Here is a 9,767-nt window from a genome sequence, read left to right on the forward strand (position 1 = left end):
ATTGAACTTTTGGCAGCAACATCAAGTGTTACGAATGAAATGAAAACACCCAAGCCAGTGCTCAAGCCTTTCATGTGGATTTATGATATTCCTTTGAACTCTTCATAAGTTCAGTGATTTTGAGTTTCAGTGACCCATGAAAAAAGTACTTTCATGAGGTGCTTTTGTTTATGTCCCAGACTTTTTTTTAAAGAAAACTGAAGAAATTCTGTTGGTGTCTGGACCTGGTCAACTTATAGACAACCTTTGCTGGCATAGAATTGAAGGTTTTTGATATGTCAATCATTGATATTCTGCTGTTACGTATGATTTTCTTCACTTTATATATTATAGACCTAGATTTATCATGCCTGACATTTTGGTTTTATACATACACTTAGGCTTGCTTGGAGAAGAACATGTTGGGGGCTCACTCATCTGGGAGCCTCACCCCGCATTTCACTAAGCATGTGGAGGGAAATAAGTTTGCAGAATGTAATTCTAGAAGGTGGGTCACCTGTGAAATCACTTTAGAATTTGATATCCTTTAAAAAGTGGGGGGAGGGGTGCTGTAGGGATGAAATACCACATGTTAGGTGCAATGTGGGAATCTGAATCTTTTCCTCGTTTATTATGTAACGGTTTTGAAACCACATGTTCATCCAGCTGTTTCTCATCAGATTTGTTTTGTTTCCATATAAACACATACACATAAAATAAAACAATTTTAATGAAAAGAGAAATTCTCTTTTCCCCTTAAAGTTTCTTTGATGATGAAATTCATGCAAAGGTCTGAATTATGACAATGTACAAGTTAAAGAATTCAGAAGAGAATTAGAACAAAATTCAGTTTTGATTATCTCTTGTCTCCCTTTTTCAAATATGTTTCTTCATTCCTTTGCTCTCTATAAAACCACATGGGAGGGCTTCCCTGGTGGTGCAGTGGTTAACGATCCGCCTGCCAATGCAGGGGTCACGGGTTCGAGCCCTGGTCCGGGAAAATCCCACATGCCGCAGAACAACTAAGCCCGTGCACCACAACTACTGAGCCTGCACTCTAGAGCCCGCGAGTCACAACTACTGAGCCCGCATGCCACAACTACTGAAGCCTGCGTGCCTAGAGCCCATGCTCTGCAACAAGAGAAGCCACTGCAATGAGAAGCCCGCGCGCCGCAACAAAGAGTAGCTCCTGCACGCCGCAATGATGAGTAGCCCCCACTTGCCGCAACTAGAGAAAGCCTGCATGCAGCAATGAAGACCCAACACAGCCAAAAATAAATAAATAAATAAACTAATTAATTAAAAAAAAAGGATGTTTTTTTAAAAAACCACATAGGAAAAGCACAATTTTGAAATAATATTAGAAATCACAGTTTTTGGTTTCTTTTTTGTGAGAAAAGATAAAATGGCAGAAAAAGTGTGCTGATGACATCAAAACAGAGGAATTCTGGTTCAGAGCATGTTGGGAAACACTTACTTCTTACTCTTACCCTTGTCTCATTACTGGAAATTTGCCTGGGCGTATAGTCCAGTGTGTTTGTCTGACACATATTAACTTTGTATACAAAGACACGTAGCTGTCCTTGGGTCTGGCCCAGCAAGTTCAAGAATTGTAGCATTTCCAGCAGTTACAGCTTTGCAAAGGGACAGAGCACATTGTAAGACATTTTATTGTACTTTTGCACTGAATTTCATTTAAGTAAGAATAGTAACTTAGATTTCTATAAAAATTTATACTTTTAGTAACTTAGATTTCTATAAACTTTATGCATTCCCTCATTTAATCTTCACAAATTGATACCCCTTTTACTATGAATTTAAGGCTCAGGGGATTCTGACTCCACATAGATAAGTAAAATGGGTGTCATGCATTGGGGCTCATTCGTTATGGCAAATCACCCTACTACACTGGGGACCAGTCAGCTCCTAAAGGTAGGATAACTAGCTAGACCAGCTCCAGTTAGCTCTGACCTCTGCGTTAATGCCTGTCCCTTTTGTCTTCTGACTTACAGGGTTATGGGGCCATATAAAAAGTAGATAAGGCAGATTCTACATAAAATGGAATCAAGTCTCATAGAGTGTAGAATGTTGGCGGTAGCGAAAACTTCCATACCATGTTGTCCAAACCTGACTCATGGGCAACATCCCTGACTTCCCCCCCTTCCAGGATACTTCCAGTAATAAGGGACACAGCCCCTCACATGTAGCTTCTTCAGCAAGCTCGTCACCTGCATGGATATTCTGGTCCAAGCCCCAAGACTCTCTTACCTGACAACTGAATCTTATAGGTCCTCCTGTCATCACTCTTGTCCTGCTGCAAACTCCATGATCTATTCTCCACATAGCAGTAGGTGATCTTTTAAAATGTAATCAGGCCAAGTTATTCTCAGGCTTAAAATCCTCTAAGGTATCCCCACCAGTTAAAATCTAAATCCAAATTCTGAGCATGGCCTTCAGGCCCAAAGACCTGGACTCCCGCTTTCATGCTGAGCTCTGGTCCTTAGTGCTCTGCACCAACCACGAGGATCCTCTCACTGCTCCCATTTCACGACCTTTGCCCTCTCCCCAGGCTCCCCTCCCGTCTTTGTGGTACGTTCCCTCATTGTCAGGTCAATGCTCCAACATCATCTCCTCAGACCACCCTAACTAAAACATTTCCCACCAAGCCGCTTGCAAACCCTTGACCTGCTTTCTTTTTCGTCACGGCTCTTTTTGTTCCTTTCTATTATTTAAAACGTTTATTCATGCAGATGTTTACTGTCAGCCTCCACTCACTCCATGAGGTAGGGACTTTTTCTCATTCATTCTCCACTGTGTTTCCCAGTGTTGTCATCTTGTAGGTATTCTATAAATAAATTAAATTAAAATTAATTAATCAATTATTAGAAAAATTTCCTTTCCATTTCAAGATTGAATATATGCAGGGGTGAAAGATGACTCTAAGATTCCATCCCTGGGTACCTGAAAGAGTGATGGATTTGGGACATGAGGAGTTGTAGGAATACAGAGTGGATGGCATCTAATGCCACCCATTGAACACCCCCTTACTCAGGAGATAGGGTTCATACAGCCAGCATGTCAGGGACTGGAATCCACGTCCCCTCATTTCCCTGCTTTGTGTTCTTTCCAGGACATGACATCATTTCATCAGCAGGAAGTGAGTTTGGTGTACAAATAAAGGAGAGATGATGAATTTGGCTTTGGACATGCTGAGTTTGAGGTGTCCCTGGGACGTTCACCAGTTAGATATAAAAACTGAAACTCAGAAATGAGCTCAGATACCTGCATTGATTTTGTAATTGAAATGTGGGAAAGGATGAGATTGCCAAGGTAGATAAAGAGCAAAAAATAAGAAAAGGGAGAGAAGAAGATGGGGGAAAAAAAAAAAAAAAGCAAAGGCCAGAACATTTGCATAAGGAAGAAATTTGCGGATAAAAAAAAGGATGCACATGGTCTCATGAAGTCAAGGAAGAAAGGTCAATGGAGGGAAGGTCAAGTAGGACAAGGACAAAGCTGGAGGAGGGGCAGTTTCAGCAGTGCAGGGTCAAAGGTCAGATTGCCAGGGACCCAGGTCCTGAGGATGAGGCCTTATTGGTTAAGATCACTGGAGTTAAACTGCCTGGATTTGTACCCAGACTTCAGCATTAACTGTAGGGCCTCAGGAAAGATTTTTAATCTCTCTAAGCCTTATTGCCTCATATACTAAATAGGGATAAAAGTATCATATTAAAATATTATGAGAAATAAATGAAATAATCCACTTAAATTGTTAAGCCCAGTTCCTGATGCATAGCAACTGCTCAATAACTTTAGATATCATTTCTCTCTCTCTCTTTTTTTTTTTTTGGCTGCATTGGGTCTTCGTTGCTGCGCGTGGGCTTTCTCTAGTTGTGGCGAGCAAGGGCTACTCTTCGTTGCAGTGCACGGGCTTCTCATTGCGGTGGCTTCTGTTGTTGTGGAGCACAGGCTCAGAAGTTGTGGGTCGCAGGCTCCAGAGCGCAGGCTCACTAGTTGTGGTGCACAGGCTTAGTTGCTCCGTGGCATGTGGGATCTTCCCAGACCAGGGATAGAACCCATCTCCCCTGCACTGGCAGGCAGATTCTTAACCACTGCACCACCAGGGAAGTCCCAGGTATTATTTCTTTTGGTAAGAGTTTGGAATATAAAGGAAGGAGAAAGATAAGATATAAATTGGGGAGATTAACGGAGTTCAGGGAAGACCTCTTGAGTGAACAAAATCCTGTAAAGAAAGGAAAAAGGTTCATATATTTAGACACAGGGCTTAGTGTTAGGGAAGAGAAGATAGATGTTGAGATAGGAGCACAAAACGGATGATAAGGATGAGAAGAGAGATGGGTATTTTGATAAAGAGAAGGTCTTTCAGTGCCATCTTGTTAGATCAGCCCATGGCCCCCACTTGTTGAGAGCTTGTGAGTGCCTCTTTCTCACTACGCTACATGGGGCTGATAATTCCAACTTCCTGAACTGATACTGTTTGATAAGCACTGCCAGAGCTAAGGACAGAGCTCTGTAGAGGTGTAAGAAAGCCTTTACAAGTGGCCACTGACCAACAGTGAATCGAGCCGCCATTCATGCAACACAATCATTAAGAATCTCAGGGCTGGAGGCATCTGAAAGGCCATCTGGCCCAAGGTCACCTGAATTCCCTCCACAGCATCTCCAGCAGGCAGTTACATATAAGCTGCATTTGAACAGCATCCCATTTGGTATCTTGCAAGCCAGACCTTTCTTTCTCAGGTTAGACTGTTCAGCACAGGAATTCTCCCACTGATCTGCCATAGACTTGAAATTGCCATTTTCAATCACTCCTTAGGCTTAACAGACTGAAGGATTCTTTTAAACCACAAATACATAACCTGGGGATGGAGATGCTGGTGATGCCTTTTCTGTAAGAGTCCTTGTCAGTCACAAAGGATGACTCCAAGGAGGGGTAAATCTAACGTGCGGTGGGAGGGCTGCAGATGTTAACATCTGAGGATGCTTAACACCAAGGGATGTTAAAGAGCATAAGACGCTGCTACAAAAGCCAACATGAAAGCACAGGGTATTCAGAGGAAGGGAAATATTGAAGTCATGTTCATCCTTTGTCTTATTCTGGCCCCAGGTGGGCACTGGGGTGTGCCACCATCTAAAGAGGAGCCCGGACTTCCCTGGTGGCGCAGTGGTTGAGAGTCCGCCTGCCGATGCAGGGGACACGGGTTCGTGCCCCGGTCCGAGAAGATCCCACATGCCGCGGAGCGGCTGGACCCGTGAGCCATGGCCGCTGAGCCTGCGCCCCCGGAGCCTGTGCTCCGCAACGGGAGAGGCCACAACAGTGAGAGGCCCGCGTACCAAAAAAGAAGAGGAGCCCAGGCCTGAGCATTCACTCCTTGCCCTCATGTAAACGAGGACATTTCAATTACTGGCAATGAGGTAGTCCATTGAATCCATTTAAATGGACCCAGCCAGAGGTTCATGGATCTGGTTTAAGCTAGCATAGCGGAAGGTATTCTCAGTCTACCTGAGGATAAGACTTCCAACCAGCCATGTAACCCCACCACAATCCAAATGGAGCCCAGCCCAGCCCAGCCCAGCCCAGCCCAGCCCAGCCCAGCACTCTCTGAGTTCAGCTAACTCTGAACTTTGTTTTTCCTCATCTGTGAAATACCTCACCTATTAGAATGCAGGGAGCTAGAGTAGAGGGCCTTGGGTGGGTCTTCCCACTTCTAAATTCCATGATAGAAGATCTCCCTGGAGACTCAAGAGATCATAGCAAGGAGGCAGGTAGGAAAGGAGCAACGGCAGCTCCAGAATTTCAACCTGTGGCAGACCTGGAGCCCATCTGTTTGGAGGTTTGACAATCTGGAGAGCTTGTCACATAGTTCCATCTGCATGGCAAACAGCGGTTTTTACTTCGATTGCATAAGCATTGGTGGGAGTTAAGGGAGGTTGACAAGCTCCCTGCAAACAACCCTTGTGCCATTTTGGGAAATAGGTCCTGGCGGATGATGCGGCCATTCCTCCAGCTCTCACTCGGGACAATCTCCATACCCTGCATTCAGCTTTAGGAAACGGAAAGGCTCAGCAGTGGCATTTGAGTATTGTCACCACCATCAGAAGATATTCCTTTTTCATCAGGAAACTTTGGTTATCACTAATTTTCTCTTCTGCCTGAGTGTATGATGTGAGTTGGTTAAGATTTGGCCAAGAGAAGCATAAAAGAGAGACTAGATAATTTGTTAAAAATAAAAAGGGTGATAAAAGTTTTAAAACATCCTTTTCTTAATTCAATGATGAAATATGGCTGTTAATGGAAAATGAATTGGTCTACTCCGGCCATAAACACTTTACGTTTATGTTAATCACACTAACGTTAATACCAAACACTGTGAATCTATTAATAGCAGTCTTCATCTTCATAGTACTTTACCAACAACTAATTAATTAAGCAAACCTGTTTTAACTGGTTGCCATGGTAGCAGAGATGCACAGAAATGGTTGCATCCATGAAATTCATTCTTAGCTCCTGAAATATAATTCAGCTTGGGCAATAAGTTATCATTATGCAGCACTATAATGTGTTTAGAACGATAATTACTATGTTAGTAATGAAAAGATTTGTGAGTACACATAAATACATGCAGTAGTAAATATTTAAAAAGATAATTTTTATGCTTATTACCTATAAAATCTTTTCCTCCACTGAATCTGGTAGCCAAAACATGACAATTTCATCTGTAATTATTACTCTGTTTATACCTTATCTACTGTGTTTGCTCTTCAGTACCCATCCTGAGAAGATGGTCATCCAGATGAAAGAGGCTTCCAAAAATTTGCCGCTGAATAAGCAGTGAGGAGAGGAGTTGCGGGGCAGGGTGGGGAGATGACAGTTGCCATCTTCAAGGGTCTGAAGGCTATTGGAGTGGAAGAGGAATGGGAGTGGTGGCTTGACCGCTGGTGTCCAGACCAGCGTGAATGGCGAAGCTACAGGGAGGCATGTGTGACCTGCGGCCCCATGGCACAGGGGTTACATAGGATGCTCTGGAGTCAGGCTGGACCTAAATCCAGATCCCGTCCTTGCTGTGGTGGGGTTAGTTGCTCGGAGCCACCGGCCTGCTGCATGGGGTCGTGTGGGGATTCCCAGCTAATGCACGGAGGCCTCTGCCTAGCACAGAGTAAATAGAACATGAGTGTTAGCTCTTTATTAGTGGAGGATTTTTACCTGAAGTTTGTTAAAAATAGAATGGGCTGCTTTGTGAAGCAATGACTCACTTCTCTGTCAACTGGAAGTAATGAAGCAGAACCTGGATGGCCACCTGTTAAAACTGCTGTATAAGGGCTTCCTGCCTTGAGGGTAAGGTTGAAATAGATGATTTCCAGGTCCACGATTCCATGAATTTGGGGAGGAGGGGAAGGAGGAAGGACTTCTATTTTCATCCTTCAACCTTTGCTTCACTGGATTCTTACTATAATGTAATACTTGGGTGAACTAGGTTTGTGACGTAGTGTTATTGGTAAAATGGTATTATATGGAGCAAACTGTTCTCTTTCAGAAAGAAAGTCCTGAGCTAGCCTTAATTCTAAGAAAGACGCTCACTAATTTGACTGTTTAGTCTCTGCCAAGTTTTCCTCCGAGACCCTTTAGGTCCTTTTCAAATGGAGATGTTTTTCCAACTAGTTTCCTTAAGTCTGTGGCTCACTGTGTTCTAAAATTACGTTATTTCCCTTATTATCCAGAATGTCATCTGTCTACAGTCATATTTCTCTAAATATTTGTACCTATCTTTACCTTGTCCTTTAAATCCTCATCAGTGAGCAGGCAATGAACCAGCCTAGGTTTGTTTTTTTTAACGTCTCAGCAAAGGTGTTTTTAATAAACACAGCCTAAGCTAAACAGCTCTGCTTCAGAGAATTCTTTCTTGACTAGAGTGGCAGCCCTGAGCTCCCAGGTGGCGGGTGGCGGGGCTCCCAGCTTACAGTCTTAGACCTGGAAGGTTTTCTGTTCAGATTCAAATGCAGCCTTGTTAATTCTGGTGAGGTCTGTGCTCAGAGCATCTGATGACGGTGCCTACCCCCCCCCCACCCCCACCCCGCGTCTCTTCCTGCCTTGTCGACTGGGCCAGGCCTCAGCTCTCTGGGCCTGTTTCCCGATCTCAGAAATGGACACGATCTTAGTATCCACCCTGCTAGGAGGACCCCCGAGGTTCCGCGGTGAGGTTCAGTGGGCGGTAAGGTCACAGAGGGACCAATGCGTCCTTTCTTCTTTCAGAAACAAACGCACCTCATCGCGCTAACTGCTGACACCAGCAGCCTAGTGAGACCTGCCCGGGGGAGGTGTTTGGAGGGTGGGGAGGGTCAGGTGGACCTCGTATTGCTGCTTCGCGTTATTGCCCTTCGCAGACGGTGCGTTTTTCACAAACTGAAGGTTTGTGGCAACCCTGCGCCGAGCAAGTTTATTGGCACCATTTTTCCAACAGCATTTGCTCACTTCCTGTCTCTGTGCCGCATTTTGGTAACTCCTGCGATATTTCAAACTTTTTCATTATTATTATTCTCTGTCGTGATGATCTGTGAGCAGTCATCTTTGATGTTCCTACTGCAAAAAGATCACGACTGGAAGGCTCAGATGACGGCTAGCAGTTTTTAGCAATAAGGTGTTTTTTACCGTACGTGTGTTGTTTTCGACGTAATTCTGCTGCACGCTTATAGATGAGGGTACAGTGTAAACGTAGCTTTTATCTGTACTCTCGCCGGGCTTTCCAGAGGAACATATCATCGGTGCAGCGGAAGGCTGCTCTCAGGGCCCCCGCAGGGTCAGTGGGCATCTCCGGCTGGTGGGCAGCAACAGCGTGCATGTGCACAGACGCGTACCCCGCGGCGTCCACCCCTCCGTGCCCATCGAACACGGCAAAGTAGACGCGGTCCACAGAGTCCGATAGGCCAAAGAGCAGGTTGAAGGCTGGGAGGCACACGTGCTTGTCCTCCATCCTGAGGCGCGCATTACGGATGGCATGCACGGAGACGAGCCACTGCCGCTGCGGGACCCAAGCAGCCACGGGCACCTGCTTCTGCCACTGGCTGCACACTTCCCAGAGCCGGTCAAAGAGGCTCCGCACCAGGCCCGCAGCGTCCAGCAGGCTCACAGGGGCCTCCTCCTCCTCATCGCGATCCTCCTCCACCTGCTCCGGCAACTTCCGCAACTCAGAAAGGTCCGTCCGCAGCAGCCAGGCAGGCAGCAAGTGGCGGCCGAGCGCTCCTGCTGCTCAGGAAGCCCATGGCCAGCTCAGCTAGCTCATGGCCAGCTCAGCTAGCTCGCCTTTCACCTCCTCCTGGATCAGCATTGTCCCTCGGACCTTCCATGGCAACAGGCTCTCCGGGCCCAGCAGGGCTGGGAAGTCGCGGAGGAGTGCGTCCAGGAGGCTGGGGTTCTCCTCTGCCTTCTGGCTGTTCTGCTGTGGGGGTCCTGAGGCCATGCCCAGAGCATCCCCGGGGGCTGCTGCCAGGTCGTTGGTCTTCATTCTGCCACTCGGCCGCCCGGCGCCCGCTAGCCGCTCTCCCCAGCCTAGGTTTTTAACAGTGTGGGCTTCTTTCTCGTTTTTCTTTTTTTCTCTCTAACAACACCGTATGGTGACAGCTCTGGCCTAGCTGCTAAACGTCTGCCCAGAGCCGCTGAAGTCCACACAGTTACAGGCTTGTTTGTGGGACCTGGTGTCAGGTCCATCCCAACCACTCATGAGACTGCTACTCCTGGGAGTGTGGTTGTCACTATGACAACAGGCTGAGAAGAC

General features: G+C 46.0%; 1 pseudogene; it reads right to left on the reverse strand.

The window, feature by feature from the left end:
• Positions 1-8,714: 8,714 nt before the first annotated feature.
• On the reverse strand, positions 8,715-9,497 carry LOC115867503 (protein phosphatase 1F pseudogene; annotated as a pseudogene).
• Between the last annotated feature and the right edge of the window lie 270 nt (positions 9,498-9,767).

Source organism: Globicephala melas, chromosome 21 (genome assembly GCF_963455315.2).
Source record: "Globicephala melas chromosome 21, mGloMel1.2, whole genome shotgun sequence".
NCBI classification, from domain to species: Eukaryota; Metazoa; Chordata; class Mammalia; order Artiodactyla; family Delphinidae; genus Globicephala; species Globicephala melas.